General features: G+C 42.0%; 1 long non-coding RNA gene across 2 annotated transcripts in view; it reads right to left on the bottom strand.

The window, feature by feature from the left end:
• Positions 1-20,072, bottom strand: part of LOC142427734 (uncharacterized) — a 31,603-nt gene extending 11,531 nt beyond the window's left edge. The window contains exons 1-4 of one of the 2 annotated variants that reach the window (XR_012780080.1): positions 20,019-20,072; positions 5,058-5,189; positions 3,973-4,065; positions 1,707-1,900 (exon numbers count right to left, since the gene is read on the bottom strand). This is a non-coding gene — a long non-coding RNA (uncharacterized LOC142427734). The remainder of the gene's footprint in view (positions 1-1,706; positions 1,901-3,972; positions 4,066-5,057; positions 5,190-20,018) is intronic. The other variant, XR_012780079.1, reaches the window with a different exon arrangement.
• Positions 20,073-23,185: the final 3,113 nt, after the last annotated feature.

Raw genomic sequence — 23,185 nt, 5'->3', positions numbered from 1 at the left:
GTGCAAGGTCCTCTTGGACCTGCCATCTTTCACCATATGCTCTCCCTTGCAGTTCTCTTCCACTGGCTTGGCCTCTGGAGCCCTCCTAACCTTGCCTAGGTAGGGAAGGCGCTAGGTTGACCCAAGAAGCCATCATATCATGAGGGAGAGAGAGAGAACTGCCTGCAGGCCTGGTTTGAGAAGAGACAGAGACATTGGCCTGTCATCTGATCTGTTGATTTGGTTTTGTTAGCCCCTACAGTCTCGGAGTTCAGAATGAACCCTTGGATTAGAGATTTGCCAGCTTCCGGAAATTCATGAGCCATTTCCTTGAATGGCAACTGCAGGCCACCTATGTGACCTGACTTGAGAGCTCCCTCGACTCTATGCGCCAACAATCTGCTGCCTGACATTCCCATTTGGGTTCCTCAGCCACGTCAACCTATTATTTGACCAGATTCAACAACTTCACCTTGTGAGGCAGTGGACTGTGGTCTGCCCTAATGATCTGGTTCATCATCCATGGCAAGCACAAGAATGAGGAGAACCCTACAGACTGACCACCATATAGATTTGGGACTCACCAGCTTCCACATCTTGAAGAGGTATTTGTTTTCTGGATGGCTATTTAGTTTTGTGAGATGCTGCAGAGAAAATCATGGAGCATCTTGAACCTCTACCTCATAGGGACTGGTCTACTGCTGCTGCTGCAAAATGAATTGTACTATTCACGGCTTAAGAGCTGTGTAATGGAGACAATGACCAGGGTAGATGGAACACGGTGACAGAGCCAATGGTGACAGGTCCAGAAAGGATTTTCAGCCAAGATAGTGGGGCAGGCAGGCAAGATGAAGAGGAGGATATCCCCAAGGAGCTGAGAGGAGTCTATACAGATGGGAGTAAGAAATTAGCCTAACTTCAGGGGGTAAAATGTCTGAGAGGGACAGAGAGAACAGGCCTCCCCTGAAGAAGATCAAATTTGCCTACATGGTTCTGTAATGTGAATCCCAATGTGTAGCCTGTTGATTCTCACACCAAAGTATATTCTGGTACTGAATAAAACATGTACTTGTGACTCTGGGCTGCAATCAGTCCATGACCACTGCAAAAAATTAATGAGCTGAGTAGAAGAGGGCTGTGGCAAAGATACTAGTGTCAGAACTGGAAAACCATTGGAGGGTACAGGTATGTTTAAGCTCTCCCATATAGGAATCAGAGCTGGTGCTGATGGTTGATCCTCTCTCCTGCAGGTATAGAGGAGGTGAGAAGGTGTCAACCAATTTTAAACCAGTATAGCTACAAGGCCCATTTTAGATGAATTAATGAGAATGCTGCTGATTAGGAAAATATGTAAATACCACCTTCAGAGAGAAGCGTTAAAGACACTTGTTCAGACAAAAATCCAACGGAATAGTGAATTCTCCTAAAGACGTGGTTTTATTTCTCCTTAAAAACTACATATAGCATATCATTTGAAATATTCTCATGAGCTGGCCACAGAATGATGCATTATGAGTTGGAAGATAATGCCATCCAAAGAATTCTCATTGATGTATTAATCCTATGATCAATATATTCCCAATATTCTCCAGCCAAAGGTTGAAGTCAGAGTCAAAGTTTATCTCTAATTTCAAATTTCTACTTTTCCACTGAACTGAATCAGTATTATACAGGCTTCTACAATCCCAGTAGGAAATACAGAAAAGGATAAAACACATCAGAATCACCTGGGCCTTGGTCATTTTCTTAGGTCCTTAGAACACTGCGGGCAACTGAGATGCTCTATGTTTGTCCCATCTGGATCAGCTTCAATTATGTTCACAAATTACAATCTCATGAGGATCTCCCCAAAATAATAACATCCAAATCAGGCACCTTCTTCCTCCTTTCTCTATGCTCCTGGTGATGCACAATCTGCCGGCTGATGAGAGAATACAATGTGAGTAACACATAACCTGTAGGTCCAGATGCTGTTACTTTTTTGTCCCTCTTCTTACACCAAGTCCCCAATAATGTTAATGATGCTCTTATTGAGTGATGGAAAGCATGCTTATAACATGAGCCAGGGGTCCTAAAACTTTTAAAACAGTTCACTGTCCCTCAGACCGTTGGAGGGCCGGACTATAGTTTTTAAAAAAACTTTGAACAAATTCCTATGCACACTGGGAGAGTCACCTGCTAAGCAGGATAGGCAGCGGCGGCAAAAACACCTGCCTGATAAATGTCCTTGGCAGGCCGCATGTGGCCCACGGGCTGTAGTTGAGGACCCCTGAATGAGCAATAAATGTAAAACTAATAATTTTCAAACATGTGACTATAAGATGACTTTATAACAAATAGAGATTGGGCAATCAAATATAAATGTCAAAAAGGAAGAAACCAAAAAGTTGGATCCCTACCTCACCCCATACAGAACTACCAATTCCTTACTGTGTAATTCTCCAGGAGAATAACAAATCAATGAACTTTGAAGATGACTATGTTAAGCATCTGGAAACATTTAAAATGGGCTATATAAACAGCTATTACAAATTAAAAATTATTTTATAGAAGAATTAGAAATTGTATAATTACTTTAGAAACAATTTAAACCTCACCATCAAGTAGAGTTAGACGTATAATCTGCAGATAGGACCCATGAGAACTGCTGTACAGAGCTTCTGAGACTCTAAGTCAGGACAGGAAGCTAATGGGTGTGTACCTCTGACCTTGAGGATAGCAGTCCAACTGTTAACACATGTCAAAGCCAAGGCTCCATAATAAACACATGGCATCTGTTAGACTGAAATTTATGTATATATTTTGAAATAAAGAAGTATACTTCCCTCAGTAGTAAGTGCACTTTGAATCCCAATAGAGATCAACATTTTTAATGTAGCATTACTTGCAGTTCCTAATGCAGTGAGATCAGCGGTTCTGAACCTGTGGGTACAGGCCGCGTTGGGGGTCGAACAACCGTTTCACAGGGGGTCACCTGATCCTTAACAGTGGCAAAATTATTGTTATGAAGTAGCAACGAGGGTCACAACATGAGGAACTGTATTAAAGGGTTGGGGCAGTAGGAAGGTTGAGAATCACTGAGTTAGACATTGGCCTATACAAGTATACAGTCTTTCTAGCTATGTCCCCTTAACTTCTTCCAGATCATTTACGTGGGTTTGTCTCCTGCCAATGCGAACGAGGCAAAGGAGCCTTGGTGGCAAAGTGGTGACTGTCGGGCTGCCAACTGCAAGGTCAGCAGGTGGAAACCACCAATTTCTCCTCAAAAGCAGCATGGGGCTTCCTTCTACCATGAATGACATGGCTTTCTACTCCACTACAGAGTTACAATCTTGGAAACTCACGGGGGCTATTCGACCCTGTCCTATAGGCTCGCTAAGAGTCAGCGTTAACTTGATGGCACTGAGTTTGTTTTCTTTTTTTTTTTTGCTTCAAGAGGATTGGGCAGTTTACCCAACAATACATTGGTACCTTTGTACCTTGTTATGTAAATAAACTGTCTGAAACCTCACCTGAGAATTAGTCACATTGGAAAGCATGTTAGGACTAATTGAGTCATTTCAGAGACAGAAACTGGGATCTCACTACCATCAAAAAAGAATAGGCAGAAGTACAGGCCTTTGGATCCTAGATTCTTGCATTGAAACTTTTCAATCCAGAAGACAGGGAACTGTGACACAAGAGAGGAAGTGATGGGGAGAAGCAGCAACAGAGACATGGTGGCAGCAGAACCAAGAGACTGAGACAGACCAGTGGGATTCCCAGGCCACAGAACAAGAGACCTGAGTGCCTTTGGGCAGGAGGTTATGAGGTGAAATGGGGGTACATCTGAGTACTTATCTGGGCAACTAGATTTGCCAACCCACATAGAGCTGAGTGTGTTTGGTGTGAGGCTAAGGTGCAGAGTGAGCATTTATCCACAGAACTAAAAGACCTTTGTAACATATGCCCATTCAGGACAGAAACCAGGGGGGTTGTAGGGCCTGACCTCACCTGCAGGGTGGCTGTCAAGATGCTGTCCCAAAGAACTGTACCTTGAGTCACTGATGATCATAAATTGTGCTTTAGGGTAGAAAAGTAATCCCACTGTCAAATATAATTTAAGGAGAACATTTATTAAACTTTAAGAGACAATAAAAGACACACACACATACATCATATGGATAAGGGAGGCCATTAGCAGTTCAAATGCAACTGAGGATTCACAGTCGAGACCCTGGATAAGCAGGGCACAGAACAAAAGGCCATGTCACAGATCATGTTTGGTGGCAGATCAATACATCACAGCTACAGGTGGGACTGTAGCAGCAAGAATGGGACCATAATTGGGACATGCACATTATTAGATAGAAGGACTTACACGAATCGTCCAGGCCCTTCAAACTGAGGCAATCAAGGCCAGACTCATGACAACGGCCCCTGTGCTGTCCTCAGTAAGGTGAGCTCCATTAAGGACACATCTAGGCAGGCCCTTGGAGGGGGCTGGCTGGAGAGGAGTGCAGGCAATCTATTTTCTAAGGCATTCTCCCCAAGGGGAAGATGATCTACATTCTTGGTTAATGCTCAGAAAGAATTCAAGGAGGCTTAATCAAAGTGGGGATGCAGCAAATGGACAGAGTTGTCACTGTTATCAGCAACGAAAACCTTAAACCAAACTCAGTGCCAGCGAGTGGATTCTGATTATAGCGACCCTTTAAAAGGAGGTGGTACGGCCCCTGGTGGATTTCTGAGACTGTGACTCTTTACAAGATTGGAAACTCTGCCTTTCTCCCCAGGGTGACTTGTAATTCTGAACCGCTAATCTTCGAGTTAGCAGTCCAATCTGTAACCATTATGGCACCAGCCTTTTTCAAATTGGAATGCTCATAATCTAAGTTCTAATTATAAATGGTTATGTAACCACTGAATTCTATCTTTCAGGGAGATGCGCAAATTGCTCGTACCCTGACCATTGGGGCAGCTTGGGTCCTTGTACACTGGTGCTTTCCTGCGTTCAGACTCCAGGAAGCCCAGATCCCTCCTCCTTCTCCTCAAATTCCTCTGCCCAGTGCTGCCCCCAGGAACCCCAGGATGCTCACCCTGCTTGGTGTCAGGTGAATGGATTTGGTTCACAACCCAGTCAGAAGTTGAAATCCTTCCTTGTCATGCTTCAAAGTGCAAGACAGTAGTAACAGATTTCTAGCTCCATTTCTCTGTGGCAAATCTTTGATCTGAAAAAGAACAGGAGGCAATGGTATAAAAGGCATATCAGGCCTGTACTTCTTGCGCTAAATAGTGACCACCCCCACCACCTAGGATCAAAATCATGCTCCAAGCTGAGGGGGTTTGCATTAAACACAAGACTACTCTATCTTTAGAGAGCAATTTTACTAATTTCTCAAATATCATTATCAAGTTTGGATTCACATCCTATACATACAATATTTATTTTTAGAATAAAGTGGAAGTATTTAAGGCCTAAAGATTCTAAAGCTCCATTGAAGGTAAATATCTTCCTTTCACCAGCAATCTAACTGAAGAAAGGCATATTTTATGAAGAATGTTCTTTACCAGCCCACACTGTACCTCAGACTATAACCCTTGACCTATCTGGTTAAAGCGATCAAGCTGAATCACGCTCATACATGCCACTCCAACCCAGGCTGAGCTTGTCATCAAATATAATCTGCCCCAATCCCCTTGCATCATGGGTATTCTTTACAATATCTATTGTGTGTGAAGAAATGCCTATGGATTGGTAGTCCATTGGTAGATTTATGCACAATAGTGTGTGGTAAGTAGAGAAAGTTTTTGTACAGGTGGACAACAAGAGACAGAGGGACACCAATAGGACATCCTAGAGGTGCCTTGGCCAACACAGAGATATCCTAAACAAGAAAACCTGACAGGGGAATGCTTATTTGCTACTCTCTTAAGTTCTTGGGTTTAAGCATGCCAATTTTAAAGCCTTTGGGAAAGCCTGCAGCCTACAGTCAAGGAATGACAAGGGGTAGGTAGAGGGCAGAAGCTTAAAAGTACAAGAGGGATCCAGAAAAGAGATGACTTATCAACAATTTTGTCAGCTTGGCCTAGATTCTGGATTCTGAACTTTCTAGGTTGTGCTGACTGAAGGCAAACAACACACACTGTAGGAATGGGCTCATTGGCTTGGGTTCAAGGATGTCCCATCCATAGTCTCAGGTATGAGTGACTACTTGTCTGTCAAGAGTAGTCATTAAAACATTTCACTCTACACTGAAGGGTCAGCTAACAAGACCAGAGGATCCAGCCAGAGCAAGTGATCTATGAGAGTTGAGTGGGTTTCAGAATGCTCAAAAGGTCTATAATCAAATGAATCAAAATTAAATCCCACGAGAAACTTCAAGGCTAAGTATAAGGGAGACAAAAGTTTAAGATTCTGGCAGCTAGATACCAGAGTATTCACTTTATGTTTTTTGTCTAAGTTCACATTATTGGGTGAAACATAACAATGATTGTGAGAGTATACTTACTAACATTTTCTATGAAACCAGTAGTAACCTGTTAACAAGGTCAGATGATACTTTAAGAAAACTAGACCAATATTGATAATGGATCTGCATGAAAAAGTTCTTGAAAATATTGGGAATTTAGTCAGAAAACACATGAACATAATTATATACAATAATTAATTGGAATCTATCCTAGAGTTGATTTAATATAAGAAAATAAGCACTGCAACATACCAATTAATGTAAAAAATGAATAAATAATCTAAATAGACACATAAAACATTGTTACTAAACAAAGTCAAAGGCTTTTAATGCTAAGAAAATAAACCTCTACAAATCTAATATAAAACAGATATAGCTCAATATGTTAATATACTAATACACATTCCTAAAAAGAAACAGTCAAAATGCCATACTTGAAAAAAACATCACCCTATGTCAGAAAATTGACAAACATAAATGTCCACTGTCACCAGTGATATTAAAAATTGACTGTATGTTCTAACTAGAGCAATCAGGATAACATTTTTTTAAGGAAGAGGCTTCCAAAAAGAAATAAAAATTCCTCTAATATTAATTTAATTATATCCATAAAATATTCACGATATGGCATAAATAGCTAATATTAAAACGTAGTAGACTACATTTCAACACGCTGAAATAACTCTTGGTACTTATTCACTATTAATTGCTAATCAGGAGGGGAAGGGTAAAGTGGGGGGAGAAATAGGGAACCTATCACAATGATCTACATATAACCCCCCCCCTCCCAGGGGAATGGACAACAGAAAAGTGGGTGAAGGAAGACCTCGGTCAGTGTAAGACATGAAAAAATAGTAATTTATAAATTATCAAGGGTTCATGAGGGAGGGAATAAAAATGAGAAGCTGATACGAAGGGCTCAAGTAGTAAGAAGAAATGTTTTGAGACCGATGATGCCAACAAATGTACAAATGTGCTTGACACAATGGATGGATGTGTGCGTTGCGATGAGTTGTACAAGCCCCAATAAATGATTTAAGAAAAAAAATATATAGCATGATAAAAATTACAGCATTTATCCTACAGAAAAGTGCAAAATTAGTGGAGAGCAAATGCTTTGAGAATGATTGGGGCAGGGAATGTATGGATGTGCTTTATACAATTGATGTATGTATATGTATGGATTGTGATAAGCGTTGTATGAGTTCCTAATAAAATGTAAAAAAAGAAAAAAAAGTACAAAATTATTCAGATTAGAACCTTGAAATGGGGAATTTGTTTCCACCCATTCTGTGGTGAAAGTCATGGATTTAGAGTCCTGTAGTTTTCTGTAGTGTTGAAGGTCCTTATATACTGAATTGATTTCTGGACACATAATATTAAGAGTGACTATATAGTTACATATATAGACATACATATATGTATATGATATACAGACATATATATATTAAGCTTGACAGCAGAAAGGATTGATGTTCACCCAAAAACTGAAGTTTGGGGACTTGAACACACTGAGCCATGGATGTTCCAGCTAGCATTGGACCCATGGGCTTCAGATGGACTGGGCTGGGATGTTCTCTTGATAAAAAGCTTTCTTATGCATATGTAAGTGTCTACAGTTTGATTTTTCTAGGCAACCTAGCCTAAGGCAGGTCCCCATCACATTAGTGTCATATGAGGGCAAAAAAGTGTGTCTGACATGCTGCTCTTGGAGAAAGGCACATCACAAGGAGTGGGAAAAGATAATCACCAATTCCCTGACACCAAGCCAATCCTATGTTCCTCTAAGTCTGTGGATTTTAGGTGGGTGAAAATCTATTTATAAGAAAAGTATCTGAGAGGCCACCCCCAATCCTAACTACAAGGTCAGCTTCTCCTCCCCCCATAAGAATTTACTTCAGAGGACAACACTGAGGCTACAGATCAGGGAGAGGGACATGTCTGATCAGAGCATGCGGGAGAAAATGAAGAGGGAGAAAGAGAAACACATCCTGGCCAACCAAGCCTTGAGGACAATATCCCCACTCAGAGCAGCCAATGAAAAGAGTGGACCTATGGCTGGGCCCACTATGAGACATGACATCCCTCACTTATCCATAGTCCTACAGCAGACAACACTGGAGACACTGTGTGAGAATTGCATCCAATCTGACCCCACCACACCGAGGCAAAACACTAAGGGCGAGGCAAAACACTAAGGGCGTGCAACAGAACAAGGGGAGCAGAGTGAGGAAGTTCCAAGGGAGTACCAAAAACAGACTTTGGGGCCAGGGTGTGGCAGCCCATCAGACTCCACAGGAAAACACTCCTAAAGGTCAATAAACAGACCTTGAACTTTTTACAGGCTTTTCTTTTTTTGTTTTCTTTTGTTGCTTTGTTTTGCTTTTTGTGTGCCTGTGCATATTATCTCTGCAGGTCTATCTAGATAAGATAGGCTGGATAAATGATCTAGAGAAGGAAACAATGGGACCCATGGTTGGAGGGGGAGGGGGAAGGGGGAAAAGGTGGGGTGAAGGAAGTGGTGTTAACAGTGGGTGTTAACCAACCCAGGGACAAGGGAACAATAAGTGATCCAAAATTATGGGAAACATTTCTCCCAAGTCATCTCCACAAATATATGTTAGACTTAGGATACTGCTATCATTTAATGGTAAAGGATGGTCAAGTTACCTCCCTGAAGGCAATCAGTTGCCAGACTACTGTCTGGTCCCACCACAAATAGGGCCTACTCCCTGCTGTTAAGGACAATGGGCTACTTCTCCCTAAAGGCTTCAGTTTGGTCCCTGCAGGGTGAGTTTATACCCTGATAATGGTTTCTATAGTGAGCCAGAGAACAGGTCAAATCTGCTCAGTAACAGCCAAAGTTAGGCCACTATCATGAATTTCGTGTCTGCCCATCTTGTCAAATGTATATCCTTATTCCCTCCTCTTCCAATAGCATTTGAACCCCTAGATTACCCCCTGCCATTACTGCATTACCCATAGCACAGCCCTTTCCTGTGATGTATGTCTTCACCTGTAATTAGGGGGCTTGCCCATCCCCAGAGAATATAAAAAACTTGGTTAGCAATAAATCTCTCTCTCTGCATGTGGACCACCAAGTGAGGCTGAGATAAGCATGCTACCATGAAATGTGTCTGACTCTATTATTTCAATCTCTCTTCTTTCTCTCATGCTATGACTTTACTATAATCTTTACTCATCATTACTGTAAATTGCACCTACTGGACCCTGTTGATGTGTTAGGGGCTGGTCTTTCCTCTGACACAAAATCAATTGCAAGGAGGGTGTAGATGCTTGGTAGGGATTGATGAAGGGCAATGTAACTGAGAGGAATTACTGAAACCCAAATGAAGACTGAGCATGATAGTGGGACAAGAGGAAAGTGAAAGGAAATAGAGGAAGGAGCTAGGAGGTAAATGGCATTTATAGAGGTCTAAATACAGGCATGCACATATGCAAATATATTTACATGTGATGATGGGGAAATAGATCTATGTGCATATATGTATAGGTTTAGTATTAAGGTAAGCAGATGGACATTGGGTCTCCACTCAAGTGCTTCCTGAATGCAAGAACACTTTGTTCTATTAAACTCTCATTCCATGATGCTCACCTTCCCAACCCGATCACTGAAAACAAATGGGTGCATAAGCAAATGTGGTGAAGAAAGCTGATGGTGCCCAGCTACCAAAAGATATAGCATCTGAGGTCTTAAAGGCTTGAAGGTAAACAAGCAGACATCTAGCTGAGAAGCAACAAAGCCCACATGGAAGAAGCACAGCAACCTGTGTGATCACGAGGTGTCGAAGGGATCAGGTATCAGGCATCAAAGAACAAAAATCCTATTATTGTGAATGAAAGGGAGTGCAGATTGGGGACCCAAAGCCCATCTGTAAGAATCTGGACATCCCTTTACAGAAGGGTCACAGGGAGAAGACGAGTCAGTCAGGGTACAGTGTAGCAAGAATGAAAAATATAACTTTCTTCTAGCTCCTAAATGCTACCCCCCACCACTATCATGATTCCAATTCTACCTTACAAATTCAGCTAGACCAGAGGCTGGACACTGGTACAGATAGGAACTGGAAACATAAGGAATCTAGGACAGAAGATCCCTTCAGGACCAGTGGTGAGATTGGTGATACCAGGAGGGTGGAGGGAAGGTGGTACAGAAAGGGGAAACCGATGACAAGGATCTACATATAACCTCCTCCATGGGGGGATGGACAACATTAAAATGGGTGAAGGGAGACGTCGGACAGTTGTAAGATATGACAAAATAATAATTTAATTATTATCAAGGGTTCATGAGGGAGGGGGAGCAGGGAGGGAGGGAAAAAATGAGGTGCTGATACCAAGGGCTCAAGTAGAAAGCAAATGTTTTGAGAATGATGAGGCAACATATGTACAAATGTGTTTGACACACAATGGATGTATGGATAGATTGTGGTAAGATTTATTCAAGCCCCCAATAAAATGATTCTAAATAAATGAAAGTCATCATGTTAACCTTGTAAAATACACAGAGCTCTTACAAGGCACAATGAACACATACTCTCTCTGCACCAAAGGTCAACACTCGCATTATTACGCGTAAGGAAACTTAGATCACACTTGATATAAGAAGTTATTATAACGCTAAGCTTTAGATTCATGGGGGAAATTCCTACACTTGTTTATATAACAAAGTATTCCCATTACTCAGGCCACATACTGCAGTAGCATCAATGAGTATCACACACACACACACACACACACGCACACAATTTTCTTTTCTAATGAAAATATTCATACCTACTGAGATCAGGTTTCTAAAAGTTTCCATCCCCACATGTCTCTAGTTTCCTCTAAGAAAGGTCCAGCAATGCCCATTCTTCCTAAGAGAAATCCACGGCCACCTCTTCAACAGCCACAGTGTCCTAAAATATCCCATATACTCGGGTTCAGCAAGGTGCCATGCATTCCACTATGTGAAAGGATGAAGATAACAGTCCTGGGAAATAGAGACTTCATTTCACATGGATTAGACACAGGGGTCTTGTTCTACTAAAGATTTCCAACAGGGTTTAACTAATCCACCTCACCCACTAGATCAGCAGTTCGCAACCTGTGGGTTGCAACCCCTTTGGGGGTCGAAGGACCCTTTCACAGGGGTTGCCTGATTCACAACAGTAGCAAAATTACAGTAATGAAAATAATTTTAGGGTTGGGGCTGACCGCACATGAGGAACTGCATTAAAGGGCCACAGCATTAGGAAGGTTGAGAATCTCTGCACTAGACACACTTCCTCACTAATTACATGCTATCCCAACTACTGCATGCTTCTAGCATAGTGAGTTTATCTCTGTACAGTTTGTCTGTGACCAACTGCAACCTTATTCCTATCTCTTTTTCAGAATAGAGAACAGTCAGAACACACAAATCAGACAAATGACCAAAATAAAAGCCTCAATTCCACATCATATCCTCTCTTCCATTGGAGGGAGGAGGCAAATTCACCTCCTTGCACAGGACCAACCAGAATATTTATCAGAACATGAAGCACAGGGTGAAGGCAAGATAGCAACTAGGAAACACTGCAGAATTTGTGCTTCTCCCTGTAGTCCTTCCTTAGCCATTGGAGAGCTACTGATATGAACTAACAAAGTAGCATGCCAAAGCCCCGGATTCATGGTAGCCTCTTGGAGAATTCTACATTATCAAGAGCTGATGACAGCATCGCTTCTCGGCCTTTTGGCTAAGATCAAGTGAAGAGCTGATGACAGAGATGATTATTTCAGGAATTATGAAATTTCCTGTAGTGTGTCTATGTTATTCAACTACTTTCTAGTCACTCTACTGTACTCTATGGAACAGGGAAACAGAGCAAAAAAAAAGGGAAACTGGCGAGAGTGAAAGTTAACAATAAAATATAGATATCACCTGTACACTGGAAACACAGGGAATCCAGGGCGGATGATCCATTCAGGATCAGTGGTGAGAGTGGAGATACCCAGAGGGTGGTGGGGTGGAAATGGGGAACCAATTACAAGGATCTACATGTGACCTGCTCTCTGGGGGAAGGACAACAGAAAAGGGGGCGAAGGGAGATGCTGGGCAGTGTAAGATGCCAGGGGCTTAAGTGGACAACAAATGTTTTGAGATTGATGAGGGCAATGAATGTACAATGTGCTTTACACAATTGTATGTATGGATTGTGATAAGAGTTCTTTGAGCCCCTAATATAAAGATTTTTTTTAAAAGAATCTCAACAAAAAGAATATAGGTATCCTCCAAATTTTCCCACTCTGAGACACAAAGCTACTGTCATGTAATTATTATGGATTGCTCCCCTCAAAAACCACTGGACACGCACATAAATATACACCAAGCTCATAGGACATGCTGACAAAAGAGGACAATCTATGAAATATCATAATAGCATGTCCTTTTTGCTGATTTGAAAAATATAGTTCGATTCCAATTTTCGTATAAGTAACTGAACTTCAATGCATTTGACTGGTAAACTGTCTTAGGATCCTTGTACTCACACACCAGGCTTTGAGATGTTTTCACATTTGCAGATCATGGAAGGCAGACTAGCTGAACATGATGACCACTAGCATTCTCTCAGCTGTGGGACTGGCCTCTATGACTTGTCAGACTTTTGTTCCCACATTTTTTAAGGATAGACCAGTCCCTGGAGAAGGCCATCATGCTTGGTAAGGGAGAGAGAGGCAAAGAAGAGAAAGGGCTTCAACAAAATGGATCAACACAGGGGCTGTCACAATGGGCTCAAATGTGGGAACATTTGTGATGATGCAGGACAGGACAGTGTTTCATGCTGTTAAATAGAGGGTTGTAGGGGTTGGAATGGACACGATGCCACCTAAAAACAACATAGAAAAGGTTTCACTTTCAAGATAAAATGTCACTGCGTCGCCAACTAGCTATAACATAAAGTCACATGAGCTTCACTACAACAGTGTAACCTAATGTCGATCCAATAAGCCTTTCAAAATTGCATCCACAGCAGTGCATCAGGTGCCATGTTTTAAAGCCTTCCCATTCCTTCATGATGAACCAAACCAAATGTAGTGCTGTCAAGTACATTCTAACTCATTTTGACCATTTAACAGGGAGTGAAACTGCTCGTTAGTGTTTCCCAGTCTGTACGTCATGCAGCCTCATTGTCTTCTCTTGATGCGCCCTGTATGCTGGAGCCACAGAGGGTATGGCCTGCAACCAATCAATTCAACCAATGAACCACTAGAGTCTCTTCCACACAACATGTTCATGATAAAACACTGCATTTATTCCGCCACCACGATTTTGAAGCAATTTCCCCAAAAAATTTGGCCACATTGGCTCATTTAGTCTCTTGTCTCTTTTAAGTACATGTTGCTTCCATTGGGATATATCTGAAGAAAGTCACAAACCATCAATTACATGTTCAGTACTGCTCAAATGGTAAGTTGCTGAATGGAGTCGGCATGCAGGTTCCCATGTCTACCTACCACTAAGTGCCTGGCAACTACATTTCTGTTCATACACCGACAGTTTGTCATTCTGTCAGTCATCGATGACAGAGATGATCTAGAGATCTGTGTAGTACGACGAGGAGATGAAGAAAACATTGTATTCAGTTCAGATAACTGGAACTCATTTTCCTGTAAAAGCCATGAGTCTCAGACAATACTGCTTACCTCAGGCCCATATAACTGGCTCTTGCATTTATTCAACTGATTGAAGAAATATAACACCCAGGCAGAGCAGGCACAGCATTGAGCAAATCAAAGCAAAACATGACCAATCTGTTCTGAGAGGGCATGCCATTCTAAAACCAACAGTTCTACCCTGGACACATGAGGTGGCTATGAGTTGAAAATGAATCCACAACAACTAACAAAAACAAAAGCACAAGGTCAAATGGTAATAACTTGTATGATAAATGCAACAGAGGAGGAGCCTAAGCAGTGACACATGCATATTTACATTTCATGAACTAGCATAGGGAGAAATAAAATGATCACTTTAAGAAACTAGCCAGTGAACCTTGGCATGATAAGGAAATTCTAACAATGTAGGGGGAGTTCTCGTTTGATTTCCTTTCTCAAACGTACAAGCAAAGGAGTGAAAGAGTACCAGGTCTTCATGGCCAGGGGAGGGAAGCTCCAAGGTCACCCTTCAAATGAAAAGCTCATTAGCAATAAGTATTCTTGGAAATCTCACACTGGAAAAATGAATGGAGCATGAAGAAGCACTAGCAGAAAGTAAAACAAAAGAGGCAATAGTTACAAGAAATGCAAATGAGAACTTTCAGGTTCATGACCAAATTTTGATGAGCCCAAACTCACCATTTCAGTCTCAGAGAAAAAAGCTGACCATGTTGAACTCAGAGTATGGAGGTCATAGGGCATGTTTTCTGTTGTACATTAAAAATAAAAATCACTGTCATTGAGTCAATTCGGACTCAAAGCATTCCTATAGAGCAGTGTAGAACAGGCCCGGTGTGTTTCTGAAACTGCGAGTCTTTAAGGGAGTAGGAAGCCTCATCTTTCTAATGTGGACCAGTTAGCCGTTTTGAATGGCTGAACATGTGGTACCAACCCAACACATAGTGCACTACATCACCATGGGTGCACAGCGTTGTTATAAATTGCAGAAAAGTAGGTGGCAACTAACAACAAGAAAGGCATTCTCTTCAATGCCTCTAATTAATTAATCTAGTTAGGACCCAGAGCAAGCATCTTTCCTGAAAACAGAGGGCGGGTTGAACATAGGCACTCTCTCAGCTGATTTCCACTGTGAAATCATTCTTCTTACCTGCCTATCCGGCCCTTTTGTTTAGTGGTGGTTTTCGTTATCTGCCCTAAGTAGTCTAATTAATTGATTTCTTTGAAAACAGTGATTTGAAGGAAGGGATGGGAATTAACTAATGGATAGCCCAAAAGAGTTTGTTCCTAGAGGAGAAAATACCAGACCACAGGGTATCAGGAAGGAATGTACTTGTTATGTTTTAAGGATAGTCAAACCCCAGGCTGACCAAATAAATTTAAATAAGGATAAAGGATGTCAGAAAGGTGTGTCATTGAGACTTCAATGAAGAAATAAAAAAAGACTGAAATAAATAAAAAGTAGCATGTTCCAAAAAAAATCATACCATTATGTGCTCATCTTCCCAGTACAATCACTGAAGACAAATCGGTACATAAGTAAAAGTGGTGAAGAAAGTTAATGGTGCCCAGCTATCAAAAGATACAGCATATGGAGTCTTAAAAGGCTTGAAGGTAAACAAGTGGCCATCTAGGTCAGAAGCAACAAAGCCCCAAATTTGGAAGAAGCATACCCACCTGTGTGATCACGGGCTGTAGAAGGGATTAGGAATCAGGCATCATCAGAAGAAAAAATAAAATCATTGTGAATGAGGGTGAATGCAGATTGGGGATCCAAGACTCATCTGTAGGGAACTGGACATCCCCTTACAGAACAATTTCAGGGAGATGAGTCAGTCACAGTGCGGTGTAGTAACGATGAAACATTCAACTTTCCTCTAGTTCCTGAATGCTTCCTCTCCCCACCCCCACTATCATGATCCGAATTCTACCATACAAATCTGGTTAGACCTGAGGATGTACACAGGTACAGATAGGAACCAGAAACACAGGGAATCCAGGACAGATGATGCCTTCAGGATCAGTGCTGAGAGTGGTAATACTGGGAGGGTGGAGGGAGGGTGGGGCGGAAAGCGGGAACCAATTACATATACATCTATATATAACCTCCTTGGGTGATGCACAACAGAAAAGTGGGTGAAGGGAGACGTCTGACCAATGGATGTATGTATGGATTATGATGAGTTGTATGAGCCCACAATTAATGATTTTTTTTAAAATAGCATATTCCACAACTCTTCTTCACAAATAGATCAGTTCCCAAAACTGTCACCCCCCAAAATTTTTTTTTCACATTTCAGAACAGTCCACAAAAGGTGAATCTAATTGCATTTAGCCTCAAATAGCTAATAAGTGGTCAAATACAAGGCCTGGCGCTGTCCACACATAACTCCCTCCCACCACATCTGGCCAACTCACAGCAGAGCTATGAGACAGAGTAGAACTCCCTATCGGACTCCCACACCTGCACATCTTTACTGCAGCAGGCAGACTCATCTTCTCCTGCACATTTTGGGTGATGCACCCCAATATTTAACCCAGTGTGACAAACAAGTTCCTTTGTTCATATATCCCACATACAATAAAGTATCATTACAGGAACACATAAAAGACCAACAGAAAAAGAAAAGCAGCCCCAGAAAAGGCCCACCAATCTGTAAGGGACGTTAATTCCTGACACAACACACAACACAGGGCTCTGACAGCAAGCACTCACACTTTAAGATGTAGGTCCTTAAAGGAGGTCCCTGAGTAGTGGGAACAACTGAGTGCTCAGCTACCAAATAAAAGATTGGAGAATGAAGGCAACCTTAGAAGAAATTGATCAACTTCTGAAGTTAGCCAATGAAAATCTTACGGAGTATAGTTTTACTCTGAAACCACATACAGTCACCATATGAAATCCAATGGTAGGCAAATGGTATTTATCAAGTATTATCTAATTGAGATACAAGGAGCTCATTGGTAGCCAATCCTTTATGCCATGAATGCACAAGGGGCTTTCAAAAAGGTCATGGAAAAATGGAATAAAGATAATGGACTTTATCCATGAACCTTTTGAAGCCACTGCATATCTGTTCCTAATAGATTATGCTACACAGTACAGGATTATGCTAAATGGAATGTAATAAATTTTTAATTCCTCAAATATTGTACATCTTAAAAACCTTTAGGATACCTGTTCATCTTCCATGAAAATTCAGGAAGAATATTAAGCTATTTACATATACCATCTCTCTTGAAGATCTATTAAAGTTGATATTAATTTTATTATCTAGGTATGGTAAAAAGATCAGTTAGGTTACAAATATCTGTAAAATTCACATAAAAAGTTGATAGCCGAAAATTAACGGAATGACTTTTTTTCTGGGTCCTGCAAATTTTACAAATTCAACTGTGTGGTTTCTCATGTTATAGTTAGAAATTCAACCTCGTTTTATAGTTTTTTATAGTTTGAGTTTTCCTTCTCTGAAGATTACCAACTTAACAGGTTCTGGCTTTTCTAAATGTGTGTATTCGCACACATGTCCCTTGCTTAGTTTTTGGTGTCCCTGAGCATTGCAGAAGGTTAACATGGATAGTTGTTCATGGAGAGATTGGGAGTTTGTGTCTACTCAGCGTCTCCAGGGAAGAAAGCCTGGGTGATGCACTTTGAGAAACCAGTCACAGAAACCCCTCTGCAACATCCCTGCACTCTGACTCACATGGAGTCTACAGGAGCTGGTGTGGGTTTCAGGGCATCTGCTTGATTTGGTTCATTTCTAGGGGGGAAAATGAATTCTGGCTTCATTTGCTACCCTCAAAGCTGGCAGTTCAACCACACCAGCACATCTGCAAGAGGAAAATGAGGCTGGTTGCTCCTGTACAGATTTTGATCTCGCACACCTATAAAGGAACACTATGAGCGAGAACTGACTTTGTGGCAGTGAGTTTATTTTGGCGGGTTAGGGACAATGAAAGTTTCTAGGTGGCACAAATAGCTTGCACTAGACTGTTCCACTGAGGCTTGATGGGGTAAACAGCCCGCATTACTGTGGAAGCACAGGAGATCTGCTTCCACAAATATGATGCTCCAGAAACACTATGGAACTCACATGACATAGCCACGAGATGGAATTAATTTCATAGCACCTAACCAAAGGGGAAATTGAACACGATGATCACATATTCATGTCTATGTATGCACATGGATAGTGTGTTGGAAATAGGACTAAATCAGAATAACAAACATAACTCCCATTAAGAATTGCCATGTCTATAATGAAAAACATGTCAGCGTGGCCCATCTAAATTAGTCCGTGAAGAAGCCCTCTTGCTCCAGTGGTTAGAGGACTGGCAGCTCCATGAAATGAAAGCAGTTGTGTTCCATGAGGCGGCCATTGGTAACACATGGATTACAGCCTAGAAACCCTAAGGAGGAGTGTAAGGTGTTATGGCATCACTCACAGAACCCACTGTAGCGCAGTGGACAAAACAAGCCTCTTATCAAGAACACATGGATAAAAGGCTAGAACATTCAAGCAGTACCATGCAGTGGGGCACAGAGAAAACGGTAGCTTATTTTAAATAAGATCCTATCTTACTATATATGAGTTATATATATATTTGGATGTTGCCTTGTACTAGAAATAATTATGACACAATTTTTATAATGAGCAGCTATTAATAGGACACAGTTATTGCATAGTAAATTCAAACAAAATGAAGAAACAGTTAACATGAAAAAATCCAACAGGATAAAAATCATTTACATACTTAGAATTTAGTCCCAAGACACTGTTCTATGGAGGTGTTAGGATTAATCAGGGCCACTCCGAAAAGGATCAAATGAAAAGCTTTACTGGAGCTGGCCGCACTCCAAAAACACTCTCCAAAGTCCTCTGTGACACTGTGCCCTGTAACAATAACAGGCAGGCCACCCCTGGTCTGAAATGGAAAAATTTAAAATTGCAGCCTGAAACAGGTGTAGCCCAACCCAGGATGTTTACGCTCCAAGAAGCAGCCTAGCCTACCTACAGTATCGTTTGGCAGACCACTGGGGACAAACTGACCTTAAATGTAAAACTTACTTTGTTAGACTTAAAACTGTTTTGTTTCATTTTTCTCAGAATGCTTTGCCAGTTTCACACAAGAACTTGCCTTTCCCCTCCCCTTGCTTGGCAAGACGCCCCACAAGGAAGTATAATAACTTCCCTTTGAAACTGTTCAGGGCACTCGCCTTACAGACTGAGCCTGCCTCAGTTGGTGGTGAGAGCCCAGATTCGAATATGTCTGAATAAAGCTTTACCGTTTCCATCTCTGTTTCAGTGAGTGGTCTGGGCGAGGGTCTCGCTCGCTAACACCCTCTACCTGAGGGCTATGTTACCTACAACTTTGCTTCCTGGTCAGAAGGCGTTCAATGAGGTTTACTCTATGTGGGACTCTGCAATCCATGTGTGGACTTAGGCTGTGCAGGGATCTGGGGCCGTCACTGCTAAGGTACCCTTTTTCAAAGCAAGGTGCTGAGAAGTTACGCTCTAACACAGACCTCGGTCTGCAGTGGAGCGGCCTGATGACTGCAAGGCTGGCCTCTCCTTTCGGTAAAGGCCACTCCGGGGTCCCCTGCTCTCGTGCCTGAGACCTGACATGGAGGGAACGGGCCCAGGCAAGAACCCGCCCCAATCGCGCCTTTCTGGAGCCAGGAGTGAGGGTGCAGGAGGAGCTCTGAGCAAGAAAAGCGGCCAGCGGTCTCGCAGACCCAAGTGAGGCCTGCACCCAATTCAGAAAGGGTTTCACGGGAAATGTCCCAGGGGGTCGCGGCGACCTGAAACTCTGACGGACAGAGTGCGGGAAGCGTAAAGTCCGCGGGAAGCCGGACACAGCTGGGGACGCCAGGCCTGCGGGGATTCCGCGCCCGGGATCAGCACAGAAACGCAGAAACTCACCCACCTGTAGAAACTCGTGGGCGCTCACTGGGCTCCTTCTCAGGCAGAGGAAGTGGGGTCAGCAGGAAATTGCATCAGTTGGGAGGGGGTGGGGTGGTGTCTGTGCGAAGGGGCGGGGCCTGGAGATAATGAGGGCGACCTGTAAGGAGGAGCCTGGAGGTGAGGCTTAGGGCCTGGAAATAATGAGAGCAACCTGGAGGGAGGGGCCTGGAGGTGAGGCTCAGGGCCTGGAGAGGCAATGGATTCATTCTCAGTGATTTCCTCTTAGTCTGGAAACCCTGCTGAAACGTGTTCTCTTTGAGTGACCCTGCTTGCATTTGGAGCGGGAATGCGTGTGTTTTGTGAGTTTGAGCAGGGCTTTGTAGACCTTTGTCGGACATAAGGGCTAATGGTCGGGCTTGTGGGATTGGACTGACCTGAGTTGGGATGCTTTCTTAATGTACACTTTACTCTTATATAAAACTCTTATATACATATGAGTTTATGAGGATTTGTTTCTCTAGTCTACCCAGACTAACACAGTGCTCTCCTGTCAGGTCTGAATCACTGACCTTATGCTCACAGATTGACACACTGCCAAGTCCTGCAACATCCCGAACATTGTGGCTCAGTCTGAGCCTATTGTTGTAGCCAATGTGTCCATTCATCTTCTTGGGGGTTTTCCTCTTTGAGTTGCTGTACAGCCTTTCCGTCCATGTTGTCCTTTTCCATGGACTTTCTCTCTCAAGAGCATGTCCAAGGTACATGAGACAAAGTCTTGCCATCCTTGAACCCAAAGGGAATCTGGCTGTACGTTTTCAAGATCGGTTTGTTCTTCTGGAAATCCATAGTACTAGCAGCACCCTTTACTAGTACCTTCATTCACCTGAGCATAACGAGCCCACTAAATTCAGTTTGAATCTCCGTGCTTTCAGCCTTGATGGCTTCTTTTTGACCCCTGACCTGCAGTGTAAAAAAAATGTCATGTAAAGTTCTGAAGGGTGTTGGTGAGTCTCTTTTGGATAGGAGAGGAGAGACTTACTCATTTTAGCACTTTCTCTGGAGCTTACATATCCTGGATTGCCTTTGACAGATATTGGAGTAGTAGGCTAACATTTCATGATTCATATCTGGAAAACAGAGGGCGGTGATTCAAACCTGTAGGGTTTTGAAATTTAATTGTTGTCCCCATCCTAATCATGGTCCTTTGCTTCCTCCTGAAGTCAAACCTGAGGCCGTGTTTAGTTAACCTGCCACCAGCCATGATTTTGTAAGCCCCCTTTCCCCATCAACATCTTTTTATTTTTCTTGTGAAGAGTGCTCTCTTCAAACAAGGAAAGGCTTTTACAAAAGATGCAGGCAAGATTCCAACTCTTTTTTAGTTGTATATGATTACTATTTATTTTGAACTGAGTTTTTAAATCAGCACAGCTCAGGAAACCTCCAGGCATCCTCCTTCCTTCCTCCCAGTTACGCTCTCAACAGCAGTGAGGAAGAACATTCATTCTCACCCCAATATTTAAAAACAAAATAAACAAAAAAGTTTCAAAGCACTCAATCTTTACAATGTGACTTGAATATTGCCTTGTCTATTGGTGACAAAAGTAATAAAGATCAAATAAATGGAGTTTTCTTGGATGTGTCAGGATCTTTTTGAATTTAAATTCTGAAAAAGTTCTTCACTGCAGTACTTTGTGGATGCTTACAATTATTATTGTTCATTCCAGTGTTGCAATAAACTGTTTGATTATTAACTCAAACTCCAGTTTGGTCTTTGGAAAGAAGAGGAGAAAAAGGAACTACTATGCACATTTCTTGAGAAATGATATTTACCAATCACTGCCAAATTCCTTTAAAAAAAGAAAGAGAGAGAGAGAAAAGGAACAATAATAATGGACTTACCATCTCTGGGAAATGTTATTTTTATGCCTTCAATAACTAATCTTTTGTAGCAAGATTCTATTTGTTGTAAATATAATAAGTACCTAGAGAGAATCTAACAACAGAGTAAGAATCATGAACAACCATGAACATTGAACAATCTGTTTGAGCCCATTCCCCAACCTGCTTAACTTTGTGTAACAATGCAGATCCCACAGCTTATTGAGCTTCCCCTTGGATATGGGATGTTGTCACAGGATTTCGGAATACCTCATTTATGGCCTAGAATTATTCTGTATTTTCCTTCCTGAGACTCTGCCTCTGTTGAGCCCTTTCCTCAGAAAAATATCCCTTTACACCATATATGTATCAGTTTTCACTAAACCTGTCCAGGCTAGCATGTCCACCTTCAGGTCACAGATCACATGGAAGAGAAGAACTTTGTTCAATGAACCAAAAGTCACCATAGATACGTCACCAGACCAAATAAGACAACATTTGGAACCAAGAACTACAAAGACCCTATCTTGTAAAGAATCGTAACCCCACCCTAATTTGTATTCACTGACCATCCCTGTGAAATGTGTTAAACATTCATCATCCTATACATTGGCATGCCAATTTATTGGAATAGTTGCCTAAAACTGTAAACTTGGTCCACTGTCTTCTTCAGGAGCTTTCCTTGGGGAATCTTCCTGCTCAGTCCTTGCTTGCTCCAAGGAAAGCGGACCCCTGTCACTGTCATGCAGCTCCTGTCTTTGTTTCTCAGCAAGAGTCATGTTGGTAACATGCCACACATTTCTTTCTTTTTTTTAATTGCTTTATCAGGGGCTCCTGCAACTCTTATCATAATCCATTCATACATCAGTTGTGTAAAGTACATTTCTACAGTCATTGTCCTCATCATTCTCAAAACACTTGCTCGCCTCTTAAGCCCCTGGCATCAGCTCCTCATTTTTCCCCTCCCTCCCCACCCCCTCCCTCATGAACCCTTGATAATTTATAAATTATTATTTTGTCCTATCTTTCCCTGTCCGACGTCTTCCTTCACCCACTTTTCTGTCGTCCATCCCCCAGGGAGGATGTCTCATGTAGATCCTTGTATTCGGCTCCCCCTTTCCTGCGTGCTTTTCACACATTTCTTTTTCCTGAGCACTTTTCAACATAAAATTATAATTTATCTTCTACAGTCGCTATGAGTCAGAATCAGCTATATTGCAGTGAACTTCACGTTGGTTTTATCCCAAAGAAGATGATGGGGTCATACTTTCGCTTTTCAGAGTCTGAGAAGACTAGGGACATCTGTACTTT

The sequence above is a fragment of the Tenrec ecaudatus genome, chromosome 15, assembly GCF_050624435.1.
Source record: "Tenrec ecaudatus isolate mTenEca1 chromosome 15, mTenEca1.hap1, whole genome shotgun sequence".
NCBI classification, from domain to species: domain Eukaryota; kingdom Metazoa; phylum Chordata; class Mammalia; order Afrosoricida; family Tenrecidae; genus Tenrec; species Tenrec ecaudatus.
The sequence above is the reverse complement of the archived record's forward strand: the minus strand, read 5'-3'. Positions and strand labels throughout refer to the sequence as shown.